We start from the raw sequence: 16,196 nt of genomic DNA, 5'->3' as shown, positions 1-16,196 counted from the left end.
CGATTCTTTAAATTCCTAGATTTTAATGCGTTGTGGATAACGTGGCGCTGATGACGAAAAAGAAAATGTGGAAATGCAAAACATACTAACTTACTTTTTTATTTAAGGTATTTTCGCCGTATTTCAATGCATTTTAGGGGTTTGGGCGGCGATAATAGGTTAGGTTATTTATATTATTAGGTGGGATTAATATCGGGTTGACGATACTTGATGCGTCAGGCTTGGTGCTGTCCTCTAGGTTGCGTTATAGATGGCCCATAGCTTTTTTTAGTATGGGGTTGGGGAGACGCCGCGCGCCCCCAGCGCTCGAGCGAAGTGAGTGCGCGGCGCCGTTAGGCGCCAATACTTAGAATACATTCGACGTTGTATAAGTCAACATCACACAGACGGCATATAATATGACATAGTATGGTTAAAAAAAGGCTAAAATGCGTTGAAATACGGGAAAAATTCCCAACCCTTAAAAGTTAGTACTGTTTTGCATTTCAGCCTTTTTCTTTTTCGTCATCAGTAATTTAAAGAATCGTCCTCGTCATCAGTCCTACCTCATCCAACACATACAGAAATCTCGAAATAAGTCGTACTTTCCGTTGCAAAAATTGCTAGCAAGTACCAATTTTACATTGCTCATATCTTTTTAAATAATAACTTGCGGTTAAAACTTTTTGCATTACTATAATCCTTGATAAATAACAAACCAAAAAAAAACACAAAAAAAACAAAAGTACCTATTGTTAAAAAATCCCAATTAGTTTTCGTCCACAAAAATATCATAATGTTTATTTTCTTCAGCATCAAGTAAACTTATTAGAATATTAGCTGCCATTTTTATTTGTAATTTGACCTAGTGAGAATGCTCGGAGGCATTCTCACTCTTCTCAAGAGAACTCGTGAGAAGTGAGAATTCTCACTATCAAGGGAAGAATTCTTAGAATTTTGACGTGCCCCTGGCAGCCATGGTGGGTAATAGCACTTTTTAAAAATTGGGGCGGTGAAATATAATATAGAAAACTTGCGTTAGGCGCTTAAATTTACGGAGATTTTAGAATTTATTGGGAGATATTTCGAACTAGACTGGCGTGGCAAAGGTAAAAATCGGTTAAGATTAGGGATTGCAATTGCTGGATCCCTCATCCAGCAATCCAGCTGGATCCAGCGCATTTTTCGGTCTGCAGGATACAGCACCACGTGCTGGATCCAGCGATGTCGATTCGCAAGTAATTAACGTTGCCGCTTTGCTATGTGCGCTACGGCCCTGCGTGAGACAAGACCATCAATACCATTTGTTTCTTAAGATTGTACTTCCAGAAAAGTAAAAAAAGGCTCTTATATTAATGTATGTGGTTTAATATTTAATAAAATGTAGCTAGTTGTCAGTATTTACAATACAGTCTGGTTTATTTGTAATTGTCTGCCTTATTCTTCCAAGATGTCAACAAGAATCTCCTTAACTAATAGGTGTAGATAGATACCCCCAACCCACGTGCGTTACAAATTATACAAACATGATCGATTTAATCCTTTAAAATACTTCAAGACTAGTATTATATAACCCCTCCTTCTAACAAGACTTTACCATAAGAGAGTTCCCTAGGAGGGATTTTACAAATTTTTTTCAGTGTCTGTTAACAAAATGTATTCACCGCGTTGGCAGTTTCATGAACTTTGGAAAAGGTTCATCAGGGCAAAACCGATCTTTTACAGCTAAGCCAATGACTGTTACGTCTACTAATTGCAAATAAATAATATCGTAGACATACCATGGAGGAATAACAGGATAAGTTTAAATTTGTCATGCTATTTAGTACAGTACGACCGCCAGGTGACGCTAGTATCGCCTTTCAAAAAAATTCCTGTTAGTTATCCATGGAAAACTTCCGAGGAGAGGTATATTTTGGCGTGCATTTTTGATAAAATTCTTTTGTTTTTTGAAAAATATATAAATTGCTGGATCCGCGTTGGATCCAGCTGGATTGATGTCGGTCCAGCAAAAATCCAGCTGGATTGAAAACCCTGCTGGATTGCAATCCCTAGTTAAGATACATTTATGGGTTGGGGGCTCGGTTTTTATACTGGTCGGAATAAAGGGGTTTTGCTCGGGATTCGCGACACTGGGGTTTTTCTCGTTCTCGGACAGGAAATTAGCAAAACATTCTAACTTGGTATTGGAGGAATCATTGGGGAGTATCGATTTAACATTATTTTTGGGGGCTCTAGACTCAATATTTAACTTGATTGTCGGGGATTCGAGTGTGCTTAAACGTAGTTTTCTGTTTCAGGGAATAGTGAGGGGGTTTTAAGGAGATTTTCAACGTTACGGTTTCGCTGTCAGGGGATGTTGTCTTCTTTCTGCTGGCTCTTTTTCTTGGTGTCTCGAATATCGGGTTACTGCAAAGCGACATGGACGACTTTATTTCTTGATAAAGAAGGGGATGATACCCAGGAATGTCCTTTGCCAGTGGGATGATGCTTCGACGACAGTTGGATTTGGAGGGGTGCCTTTAGTTAACTCGATCTGCTGGTAGTTTTTCCATAACGGAGGAAATGTTTGCAACCTTTTTAGGGAAATTCTCTGCATCGTGATGTGATTGTTGACAGACATATTCCTAGCCCTTGCTCAAAGATATGTAACCCTTCAGGTTATTTTCCCCCACTTACTTACTTTTTTTTAATATTTTTGTGTTTTATTTACTTTTGTTATTACGTTTTCCCCGCACTCTTGACCCTCTAAATTTACAGTTCTTGTTAAGTATTCTTAAAGGCCCCTACATCAAATATCTTAGAATTCCGAGCTATATTTAATGAAACTAATCCCAGTGTTAAATATAAATTTAATTTAATGATAAACTAAAAACTTAAATAACTTTTGAACCATACATACAAATTAATTATTGTTTATAAGCCTTATAGAACTCGATCAAACCCCACGATAAAATATAAAATGAAGATAATCAATTAAATCGTTCTCTTAAAATAAATTATAAACTAAATCCCTGCCTTCAGCAATACTAAAATTAATCCCTCGCTAATTAAAGTGTTTTTCTCTCGGTCACAAGACCATGGTGCAATACATTCAGCGAACTTTCCCAGCCCAGATTTTCCCTAAAACTTTCCGAACTAAACCAGTAAAGCTCCATCAGCTCACAGCGATCCCATGAAATCATTTCAAGTCCACAAGCTTCATATTAACTATCATATAGCAAGATCCCAAGAAAAGCGGACGTTTTCCAAGGTTGCCGCCATAGGGTCGCGAGGGCGCCTGGACATTTCCTCTTGGAGACAAAAAGAAGGTAACCTCGAGACTTCCTGGCATCCCCCCCGCAACCCCAAGCGACCTTTCGTAAATCGGACAACGTCACCACCGCATGACTAGACACGAGTCTTAAATACACCAATGACCTAGGTAAAATGGGAGGTCACCAGTTGCTTTTTGTTTCAACCCCGCCCCCCAATAATCCGAACAAAACCAAGAGACAGAGCCCCAAAAGGACAGAACGGTACAGAACTGCACAGAACTCTGCTTCTCGGGCAAGAGAAGAACCATGTCGAAATAAATATAAAATAATGTGCGATGAAGTCGCGCTTAAATATTAATTAACCCTCAATGCAAACCACATGATCGGAATAACCCTCAATGATTGCCTAGATGACCCACAGCCAGGACATTCCGATCGGAAGAACATAAGCCAGGCAGTAATAGGTCTGAGAAGCGTAATGCCCTCAACACCCTCGAATCAACTGTTGATCACCCAATATCTAGCCATTCCGAGAGAAGACAGCCAGATGACCGAGACCGATTCTCTAGCCTAGCCGGATATTTCAGACTGAAACCCGAAGTACCTACGCCCCCGTCAGCTTGTGAAATAAAAGAATATAGGAAGAAACCCGCAATCCGGCCGCCAAACCGTAGACGAGTAAATAAAGAGAATTAAAGAAAGTGTGAATAAAGAAACGCGTAAACAAGCAATCCCCAAAGACGTCCCTTTCTGTGAAGTGCGTGTGTCGGGCATCTTACGTAAACCGAGGAACGAGAAAACCCGTAAACGGAGAGACGACAACTTAGCGGAGGTTACCAAAACCGAGTGATGAGTAGAATTTCCATCATAAACCCCCCCCCCCCCATTGTAGAGTACCCAGGGTCGAAATACGAAGTAGCCAGTGAAAAGTAGAGAAAAAAGTCTTGAAAAGAAAGCTTAATCCCTCGCTATTGTCCGAGAAAAGGATTTAAGACAGGTCCCCTCAAGGTTGAGAGTTCATTCTGCCTCTTGTATTTATAGTCCAGATTACTTTTTCCGTTCGCGTTGTGCCCTCACTGTTGCCAATTTTTGAGTTCATTATGGCTATTTTTAACAATAGGTACTTTTATTTTTTTGGGTTTTGTTTATGTTTTTAGATGTATTATTTGTCAAGGATTACAATAATGCAAAAAGCTTTAACCGCAATTTAATATTTAGAAAGTTATGATAAATTTAAAATTGTTACTTGCCAGCAATTTTTACCTAGGAAAATACGACATATTTCGAGATTTCTGTACGTGTTGGATGAGGTAGGACTGATGACGAATTAGATTTAACGACAAGATATTACTAAATTTTTAAAACGTGTGCAAACCGAAAATGTGTTTACGGCTTTTTTGGTTTTGTTATTGTTTTTTGTTTATTATTTGTCAAGGATTACAGTAATGCGAAAAGTTTTTAGAAAGATATGATAAATATAAAATTGTTATTTGCCAGCAATTTTGGGTTAAGTGTAGAATAGCTGCCCCCCACCCAATTTTTTTATATATTTTATTTTGGATAGAGGGCAAGATCAGAGATCCTGGCAGTTATAGAGATGCGAAACTCCGTCGAAAACCTGACAAAAAATGCAAGCATCAGCGCCGCCCTTCGGCCGGAAGGAAGCGCCCGTTTCAAGCGCAAAAATTGTAAACAACGGTAACAATCCTAGGATCTCTGCGATTACTCCTCACGTACAGGCGTCGCTGCGATCGGCAAAAATTTAAAAAAAAAACTGGTTTGCTTAGGGTATAGGGAGTTTCGCATCTCTTTAACTGCCAGGATCTCTGGCAAGATGGGGATTACTTTAATTTTCATTTTTTTGGTGAAAATGAATATTAACAAGGATATGCATTTTTAAACATTGGCCTTTTGCAGTGAATTTTCCCTAGGACGATTCTTTAAATTCCTAGATTTTAATGCGTTGTGGATAACGTGGCGCTGATGACGAAAAAGAAAATGTGGAAATGCAAAACATACTAACTTACTTTTTTATTTCAGGTATTTTCGCCGTATTTCAATGCATTTTAGGGGTTTTGGCGGCGATAATAGGTTAGGTTATTTATATTATTAGGTGGGATTAATATCGGGTTGACGATACTTGGATGCGTCAGGCTTGGTGCTGTCCTCTAGGTTGCGTTATAGATGGCCCATAGCTTTTTTAGTATGGGGTTGGGGAGGCGCCGCGCGCCCCAGCGCTCGAGCGAAGTGAGTGCGCGGCGCCGTCAGGCGCCAATACTTAGAATACATTCGACGTTGTATAAGTCAACATCACACAGACGGCATATAATATGACATAGTATGGTTAAAAAAAGGCTAAAATGCGTTGAAATACGGGAAAAATTCCCAACCCTTAAAAGTTAGTACTGTTTTGCATTTCAGCCTTTTTCTTTTTCGCCATCACTCCTACTTTATCCAAAAAGGATTAAAATCTAGTAATTTAAAGAATCGTCCTCGTCATCAGTCCTACCTCATCCAACACATACAGAAATCTCGAAATAAGTCGTATTTTCCGTTGCAAAAATTGTTAGCAAGTAGCAATTTTACATTGATCATATCTTTTTAAATAATAACTTGCGGTTAAAACTTTTTGCATTACTGTAATCCTTGATAAATAACAAACCAAAAAAACAAAAAAAAACACAAAAAAACTAAAGTACCTATTGTTAAAAATCCCTTAATTATTGTCATTGTTTAATTATAGAATCTTTAATTGTAGTATTTAATTGTAGTGTTTATTATTATTTAGTGTAAGTGTATATTAATTTCTGTCCCCTCCGTCCTTCGAGCCCAAGATGCCCGAGAGTAGGGACACCGGAACCGATCCCATAGAAAATAGTAAGAGATAGTTTCATTAACAAATTTAAAGGGCAACGCAAGTGACCATGCAGGGGGGTAAATTATCTTATAGATAACAAGTCGGCCCAGGCCGTAATGTTAGTTCCACATCAGTGTATTCGAATGGGCAAAGCCATACACCCTTAGTAGACACAGGTAGGCAAACTAATACAAAGCTTTTGAGGCTTTGTGATTTCTTATCGTTGGATATATAAATTGCCACCCTAAGTGAAAGGGTGGATGCCGCCCACCATCAGGAGACCGGGTGGGCAAACTAATATAAAAACTACTGAGCCCATGTGATTTCCTATAGTTAGATATGCTATTTACCATCCTATGTTAAAGAGAGGCCACCGCCCACCCTCAGGATACATGGGTGGGCAAACCAATTCATAAGCTGTTGAGGTCATTTATTGACTTAACTTGCAAGGTAATTTGACAAAAAGCTATATTTTAAATTTCGATCTATTTGTGGTAGAGCTATAAACGGGTAGTCTTTACGTGAACTTGTAAGTTAATATACCTAAGTTTTGCGAATGGTATACGGCAAAGATTATCGTAATAAAAATTTACCTACATAGATATAAAACTACATATGCCCGAATGCCCCTAGTTTTTGGATGAGTATGGGAGTCCAATAATTAATAATGGCGGTACGTAAGTGTGTGAAGGGAAATAGAGTCTTCAATGCTTTAACTTTTTAAGCGTACGCGTGTTCTTAATAATATAATACCTTCTCCCGATAGTGACTTCAATGTATAATTGTTTCTCTATGGTTCTATTGCTTTTATTACCCAAAAGGAAGTTCGTCAGTGTGGATTGAACTCGTAGTTTGTCTTGAACCTTTTGTTTGGTGTAACGAGTGATGAAGTTTTTTAATGTCTCTTGTTGATTTATTTAAATAAGAAAATAAGTATCTCATTGTGGGGCTTTTAGAGCATTTATAAGTACATATGGGGAAGAGGGCATTTAAAATTTTCGAGCTCGTTTATTCGAGTACTCACTTTTGAGCGAGGCATCTTAAGCGAGTATGCCCACCTACCACTGCTCACCACCCGAACATTTAAAATTTTCGAGCTCGTTTATTCGAGTACTCACTTTCGAGCGAGGCATCCTAAGCGAGTGTGCCCACCTACCACTGCTCACCACCCGAACATTTAAAATTTTCGAGCTCGTTTATTCGAGTACTCACTTTCGAGCGAGGCATCTTAAGCGAGTGTGCCCACCTACCACTGCTCACCACCCGAACATTTAAAATTTTCGAGCTCGTTTATTCGAGTACTCACTTTCGAGCGAGGCATCTTAAGCGAGTGTGCCCACCTACCACTGCTCACCACCCGAACATTTGAAATTTTCCAGCTCGTTTATTCGAGTACTCACTTTCGAGCGAGGCATCTTAAGCGAGTGTGCCCACCTACCACTGCTCACCACCCGAACATTTGAAATTTTCGAGCTCGTTTATTCGAGTACTCACTTTCGAGCGAGGCATCTTAAGCGAGTGTGCCCACCACCCACCACCCACCACCCGTCGCGAAGTTTGAGGTTCACTTGACCTTAAATTTCGGAAAATATACGTAAAATAAGGCGTAAAAACGGACGAGAATTTCGACAACTTAACTAGCCAACTCCCCCCGCGCCGCTAAAACTAACGAGAATAGAGTAGAAGTTCCGAACGAAATCTGAGAAGCTTCCAGTGGCCGAGAGCGTAAAGGCGTCGTTGTTTGGAGTTTTTGACTGTGAGTTCGAATCCCGGTTTCACCAAAACTTCAAATTATTTTCGCAGCGCCATCTGCCGTGTCGTTGCTTTCCACACCAAACAAACAAACAAACAAACAAACAAACAAACACACACACACACAAACAAACACACAACACTTAACGACAATCCGTCCATAGCAATAGTCCCACTTCGATATATATATATATATCTCTCGATGTGAAACTAAAAAGAACGACTGCGCATGCGCTATCTGCCATAGCCTTTCCCTCTGTAAAAAAAGCAGAACCATATTTTCCGAATTTATTTTGTATAAATGCGCCTCTCGCGGTTTTTACGCAAAATCCATGCATTCTTTAGTCGCGAAAATGGCCGAGGAAAGTGAAGTCTCCGTGCTTACCGACAAATCGGATCCTAAACTTCTACAAAATAAATGTAATAAAAAATATAAATATTCTGTCGGGGTATAATGATATGGAAATTGTTAAGAGAGACGGGATATAGGAGTGTGTGTGGTGTTGAATTTTCTTAATCCAATGTGAGGCTAGCGGCAGAGATTTACCGCGTCCAAGGCCTAATGTTTCAACTTCCATCATTAAAAATATTCAATTCACAAATAATTTTATTCCAAAACATTGTTAAATCGAAAATATCAAAGTCCAACTCTCGGAAACTAACCCAGTTCTTTTCTCCATAATAAATAAATTAAGCTAGGCCTAAATTCCTGGGTTCGTTGATTGCGAGCTAACTCAGCGAAGAAAATCGAAAAATTCGCGAATGAGAGCGAAATTGCGCTGTATAAAATCATCCTTGGAAAACCTACTTACGGCTTGTTGAAGAAAACATAGTTCCCCCCCTGCATGACCACTTGTGTTGCCCTTTAAGGTCAAAGAGTGTATATTTTAGTGTTTAAATTCCCCTCGTATATTGGAAAAAGCTAAAAGAACCATAGTAGAGATGGCCTAACCATCACTAGAAGCAAACTAAAGTTATCCCTTCAGTTCCCCCCCGCAATTTTGTTAATTTGTTTTGTATTTTAGTGTAATTTATAAATTTGAGTGTTAAATAAAGATTTTGTGACTGATTAACGACAAAGGGTTTCCATACTGAATTCGAATCTCCCCTCCTTTTTTATTTTTTTATTTTCCCCTCAGATTTAATTCACTCCACGATAAGGCCACGACTCGCATTTTGTCGCCATCTTCCCCCCGCCTTGGTGAATTAATATCTTTGAGCAAGGGCTAGGAATATTTCTGGGAACAATCAATCATCACGATTCAGTAAATTTCCATAAAACCTTACAGATTTTAATTCACCAAGGCGAGGGAAGATGGGGCTATTTGGAACAATAGCCCCGCCACATGTTTTCCACTTTTTAGTTGTACCTTACCAACGTACTTATTAAGGGGAACCTAATATTGCAAAAATTATTAGCCGCAAATAATTAATTTTAAAGTTATACTAATTTTAAAGATGTACGGACCGAACGGTTCGGGGTGTAGAATTAAAGGGGCTGGAAAGTGGGGTTTTGAAATCGTCCAGTGACGTAGTATCTTCAAAAAAATCCGGACCCTGCTTTATTTTCTTTATTCCCCGCTTGAGGAATTTGGCTCTGACGGAGATGTTTTGAAAATAGTGAGGAGCGACCCGCGAGAGAGAGACTAGTGAGAGGTATTCATACGCGAACTAAGATATTCGGGCATTCGTAGACGTGGTTTTGGTTCTAGTATTTTCATATTTATTTAATTACAATGAACGAGTTTAATTCAAATAAAAAACGGAAACGTGATGATACGAAAATATCTCTTGTTGGTGAATTAGATAAATGGGAAAAGGCAAAAGAACTGTGGTTGAGTTCTAAGGTTTGTCAAAATGCTCCAGTGAAACCAAGGCCCATAGAAATTGGCTTCTATTCATCTAGCGTTTTTTTACAAAATTCGATGAAACTTGCAAATAATAATTTAAAAAATTACGAACAGATTACTACCAAAAGACCTTATCGATCAAATTAATTTTTCGTTAAACATTTGTTGTTCACTAAACTAAATCTCATTAAAGATTAACGAATAATTAAAACTTCCTACGAGCTCAGCTAACCCTAACCAAGACCACGCTGGATTTCGTCATACAAAAATCCCAACACAGCGGTGCCTGTTTACGTCTTCGCGAACTTGAGTAAAAGTAGTTCTACGCGCCAAATTTCGTTAATGACGTCACGGATGACGTTTTTCAAAACCCCACTTTCCAGCCCCTTTAACTCCGATGGTTTTTTATTATTTGTCAAGGATTACAGTAATCCAAAAAGTTTTAACCGCAATTTATTATTTAGACAGATATGATAAATATAAAATTGTTACTTGCCAGCAATTTTTACGTCGTAAAATACGATATATTTTGAGATTTTCTCGGGAAATACGAGATTTTTGTACGTGTTGGATAAGGTACGACCAAGAATGTATTTATTTATACTCAGGGAGAATGAATATGTTGAGATTTTTTTAGCGTTTATCTAATTCCACCCGTTGTGCCCCCCGGTATGCTCCTCCGCTTTAATAAAATCAAATAATACTGCAATCTCATTGGTTCTTAAAAATTACGTTTTTCGACGCGATTAACGCTGCAGCGAGGACGCAAAAAATAAGACCGCCTCCTTTTTCCCTCCCCCTCCCCCTTAGCGTGACGGGGTTAGGGGCTCAACGTGTCCGTCGATAGTCTCGACATATTCATTCTCCCTGAGTATAAATAAATACATTCTTGGTACGACTGATGACGAATTACATTTAACGGCCAGATATTACTAAATTTTTAAAGTGTCCAAACCGGAAATGTGTTTTTTTTACGGCGAATTCAATTCGCTAGATACTAGGTGCGATTTCACTGGAAACGATGTCCGTAGATGGGGGTAATATATGCATCCAGGAGGAGAGAAAACTCCTTCGTGTGGGATCGAATCATCTCTCAGTCGCTCTCCCTTGTTTAATTCGCACCACAAGGTACTGTCCTCTAGGTCGCGTTATAGATGGCACAGCTTGATTAGCAAGAATGGGGCTGGGGTGGCGCCGCGTGCCCCCAGCGCTCGAGCGAAGTGAGTGCGCGGCGCAGTGTGGCGCCAATACTTCGTTTACGAGTCCAGTTTTACTTTTAGTTTACACGTACAAAAATCTCGAAATATGTCGTATTTTCAGTGGTAAAATTTGATGGCAAGTAACAATGTTACATTTATCATATCTTTCTAAATAATAAATTGCGGTTAAAACTTTTTGCATTATTGTAATCCTTTTGTTTTTTAATGCGAAACATTATTTTTTGGAAATTAATACTTAAGGAGATATATTTAATGGGGTTTATATATGCACCCATGATGATTATAAGAACGCTGCTGCGGGGCACCGGTCTGGCCCCCCAGCGTCGAACGAAGTGAGTGCGCGGCGCCAATGCATAGTCTTTGGGCAATTTTTTATTTACTTTTTACCTCTCCGAGGGGACAAAGTCCCCTAGGAGGGGTTATACAACGACCGTGTGGGTCTGTGGGTGGGTCTGTGTGTCTGTCAGGCCTGCGAACGCGTTCGCATTTTCGGTGCAAAGTGTAATCACTGCGTACGCAGTTTCTCGAGATCTCTGCGTTCGCAGTTGCTAGTAATTAGGGAACAAAGTCGAAAAACCGTGTTTGCAAAACCACCGTGGGACGGTGAGCGTTAACGGATTAATTTGCAGTCGGGGTTGGTTTGGTGGTTTTTTTTCGTCAACGCTCGCCGTCACGACAGGTTTAATTCAGTGGTTTGGATATTTCGCTATTGTAATGTTTATGTGTAGGGTGGTAATGTTGTGTTATTGTTATGACGTTTGTGGGTGTTGAGTTTGTGGTGTGTATGTACGGGTGGTATCTCTCCAACTCTTTCTTATTGACTTTTGGGACGGACCGAGTGCTGAGTGTAATGCTACCTCTCAACATCCAATGGCAGGGTTTCCACCAATTGTTCACGGTATTCGTCTTAGTATCAATTTGCGATCGCATCGGGCGGGTTTCGAACCTGAGACCGCCTGTTTGACAGGCGGACGTTCTACCACAGAACCACCGACACTTATTACGTTTCATTGAAAATTAGACCTTCAGCTTTATCGAAAGCGTATTTAATAGAGTACGAAATTTTGGTTTAATTGAAATAGAGCAAGATTTCGTGGAAGATTTAAATTATTGCATCGAAGAAATTCTAATTTAGCGATTTCTCATTTGATTAAAAACAAATGCGTCACCCAGGTTTCGAACCCGGGCCGTTCAGTTAGGCAGTCGAGCGCTCTACCACAGAACCAACGATAACTTCAAGCTATACTGCAAATAAGACACTCATTGTAAGCATAATAGTTAACAAAGTCTTGAATTTTTTTACGAATGAAATTGTGAAGGCCTAATGTGGTTTTTTTACGAAAAAATTATAAAGACTTAATCTTGTTTAATATAATAAGTTGCTTTATTTCAATTTGGTACTTTTGTTTAGGGTTTTTTTAATGAATGGAGTTAAAGATTTTTTTCTTCTATTATTTGACGTTTTATTTTTCCGGTTGTATATTTGTTTTATCTTTTATTCTTTTAAAATTATTTACTTCTTCCGCAAAATGGTTCATTTTTTGGAGGAACCTTTTTACTTATTTTTTGTGTATTAATGTTTTGAGAACCTTTACGTTTGGGAAAGGATAATTTTTGACGGAACCTTCAAAGTGTATACGTCGCATTTTCAAAATATTTAATGGTCAAATCTTGTTTTAGCGCAGTCAGCAGATAAGATAAAGGGTAGAACCCGTTAGTTTTTTGTAATTTATTTAGTTTTTTCAGTCGTATATTCTTATCTATTATGTTTAGCGTATTGGTTTTCAAGCTTAATAATTCATTTATTAACAACATATCGAGTTGGTCTGGTTTTCATCTCGGTCGTAATTTATTTTAAACGTTTTCTCGGCTGATTAAGATGTTTAATGCAGTTCATCAATTGGGTTCGTTTGTGTTTATTTATAAAGAACCCTAACTATTCCCTCTACGGTCATTTATTGATATACGTTTAGTCAAGTGGCTTTCTGTGCTTTGTGAATGGTAAGTTTTTCGCTTCTTGTTAATAAGTTTTTTGGTGGTGTGGATATTTGGATATCTACGATTCCTAATGCAGTCATTGATATCCTGGGTGTGCGAGTCATTATATGATATTGGAAATTGGACGGTTTTGGTCTTTTTCATGCGGTATGTGTCACAACGTCAACAGGATGGTTCCGACAGTCTACGAGTCGTCCACTACCAGATATCTACGGTATCTTGATCGGGCGAACGTTGAAATAAAATGAGCGTTAACTATGCGGCAAGTATTTCGTAAGCGACAAAAATACAAATACCCTCTGTAGACATTTCTTTCATTAAAATTGGCTTCGTATTATATTTAACTGCTAAACTTGTACCGTAAATAGGGTTAAAGTCAATTGTGCATTGTTTTAGTACGTCTAACTCACTGTTGTAACTACTTAATTTATAATATTCTGAATAAATTAATCTCGGTTGTTTCGTCTCAATTATTTTAATTCAAATTAAAATTTTATACCGGGCGGGATTGAACCGGGATTACGTTATTAGTAAATAACTCTGAATTGGGGAGATATAACTTTGAGGGTCATCTCGAGAAATTAATACCGCTAGTTGTATTTTGATTATGTTGAGCTTTTGGGCGGTATTGTTGGCTTTAATTATCATTTTTTCGTGTGAAGTGGTTTAAAGAAGGTTTTCTGTGTTGTTATATCGTAAGCGATAAAAATACAAATACCCTCTGTAGATATTTCTTTTATTAAAGTTTGCTTCGTATTACATTTAACTGATAAAAAATTTCTGTAAATAGGGTTAAATTTAATTGTGCGTTGTTCTAGTTCGTCTAACTCACTGTTGTAACTACTTAATTTATAATATTCTGAACAAATTAATCTCGGTTGTTTCGTTTCAATTATGATAATTCAAATTAAAATTTTATACCGGGCGGGATTGAACCAGGATTACGTTATTAGTAAATAACTCTGAATTGGGGAGATATAACTTAGAGGGTCATCTCGAGAAATTAATACCACTAGGGACAATGCTTCCGAGGAGAGGTATATTTTGGCTTGCCAACTTGTTATATAATGCTTTGCGGGGAATAATTTTTGCACCATTGGAATCTCCTTAAAAAGTACTTTAAGGCGTCGAGAAAGGGGAGCAAAGGGAGTGGCGGGGCTATTGTTCCAATTTACCGAAGATGGTGACAAAATGCGAATCGTGGCCTTATCGTGGAGTAAATTAAATCCGAGAGAGGGGGTTACATACAGGGGAAAAGGAAAAAAAGTGGGGGAGATTCGAATTCAGAATGGAAACCCTTTGTCTTTAATCAATCACAAAATCATTATTTAACACTTAATTTTATAAAAACACTAAAATACAAAATGAACATATGAGGGGGGACTGAGGGAATAATTATGACTTGACAATATGTATGGTTAGGCCATCTCTACTATAGTTCTTTTGGTTTTTCAAAATTAGAGGGGGAACTTAAACATAAAAATACACTCTTTGACCCTAAATTTATTTATCTCTTACGGTTTTCTATGGGATCAGTTCGAACGTTTGTAAATTCTGGCATTCTATGGCTCTACGGAAGCGGGGGCAAAAACAAATACACACTAAACACTAAATAATAAACACTACAATTAAAATTTTAAAATTAAACACTGAAATAAAGCAACTAACTCAAATAATATTAGCGAGGGTAATACGAACCAAAAATTACAATAATCCTAATCCTAACCATTTTAATATACGAAACGGAATGAACTCTCAGCCTCGAGGGGACCTGTATTATAACCTCTTTCTCGGACAATAGCGAGGTTTATCCCTTCTTAGCTTCTTTCCAAAAAATAATTCTACGTTTTAACTGGTTATTTCGTATTTCGACTGTCCGAGTCTTGAAAGACTTATCTTCTTTTGAGAATCCTAATTCTGTCTTTTTCGGGCCCTGTCACTTGGTTTTAGTCCGGGGATTTTAGGGCGGAGTTGAAAATGAAAAGTAATTGGTGACTTCCCATTTTATTTGGGTCATTGGTGCACCCAAGACTCGTGTCCTGTCATGGGATGTATGACGTTGTCTGTCCCACGAAAGGTCCCTTGGGGTTGGTTCCGCGTGATTGCGGGGGTCTCAGGGTTTGTGTGGGAGAAGGCGCCAGGAAATCACGAGGTTATCTTATCACATAGTTTGCGTGGGAAAGGGGGGGAAATTTCGGACGCTCATGTTTGTTTAAAACTGTCGCCTCATGGTGCAATCTGACCTTTTGGAGATATTTTCTATTTTTCCGGGCGCCGGATTGTCTATCTGGGGGAAGGTAACACTAAGGTGGGACAATGAATGGATTCGCGAAATTACGTTTTTAAATAAACTTTTCAGATTTTTAGGGGTTTTTCAATTAATTTTAATATTTAGATTTTTAAAATTATATCCATTTTCCGGGATTTTTCTGGGGCTTTCCAACCATACCACGCATGACATACCAAGTATCGTAGGGGTTAATTAAGGGTATTAAAAGATTTTAATTAATTGGGGATTTTTGATTAAATTTGATGTATAGGAAATTACCAAATATATGATTATGGGATATATAAAACGAAAACAATCTTATTTTTACCTTGACACTCATAAATGGGATACAAAAAACGAAAAACACAAACTTAACTTTAATAAACAAAACAAACAATATTTATGACTACGATTTTATAGGTTTCCTTTAACTAAGGGTTTTAAACTGTTTATATTATTTATTGGATTTATATTTAGATATATATTTATATTGGCTTGATTTTTAACTAGTTTTACTTTTAATTTTTATGGTAGGCTTACTTATTTTTATTCACTTATGTTGTAAGGAGAAATCGATTTTCGTTATTTTTATATGGCGCCACAGGGGTAACACTATGGTTAAAGCTACAATACGAAAACACTGACGCAGGTTTGTTCATTGGAGGTTATGGCTCAAGTTTGGGCGTATTCATGGTAAAGCTGAAAGTGGATCAGGTAACGGCCAAAGTTAAAGTTCACGTATCCCAATTTTGATCGGACAAGCTTTTACTGAGCAAACGCATATTGTAGTTGCGAAACGTTTAAAAAAAAAGCTCGCAAATTTGGACATTCCTACGTTACCAGAACCAGTAATAAACCTATGGGCTACAGAAGCTACTGTTATCCCGCCGAATTATATTGGATTCGTCGACTTGATCACTCGAGGATAAAGATCGTACTCGTAAGAATTGTACATCGAGACTAGTATGAGAATGAAGCCAGGTAACGCATATTGTATACCTCGTACCGTCTGTT

Source organism: Leiobunum rupestre, chromosome 10 (genome assembly GCF_980474605.1).
Source record: "Leiobunum rupestre chromosome 10, qqLeiRupe1.1.hap1, whole genome shotgun sequence".
Lineage (NCBI taxonomy): Eukaryota > Metazoa > Arthropoda > Arachnida > Opiliones > Sclerosomatidae > Leiobunum > Leiobunum rupestre.
The sequence above is the reverse complement of the archived record's forward strand: the minus strand, read 5'-3'. Positions refer to the sequence as shown.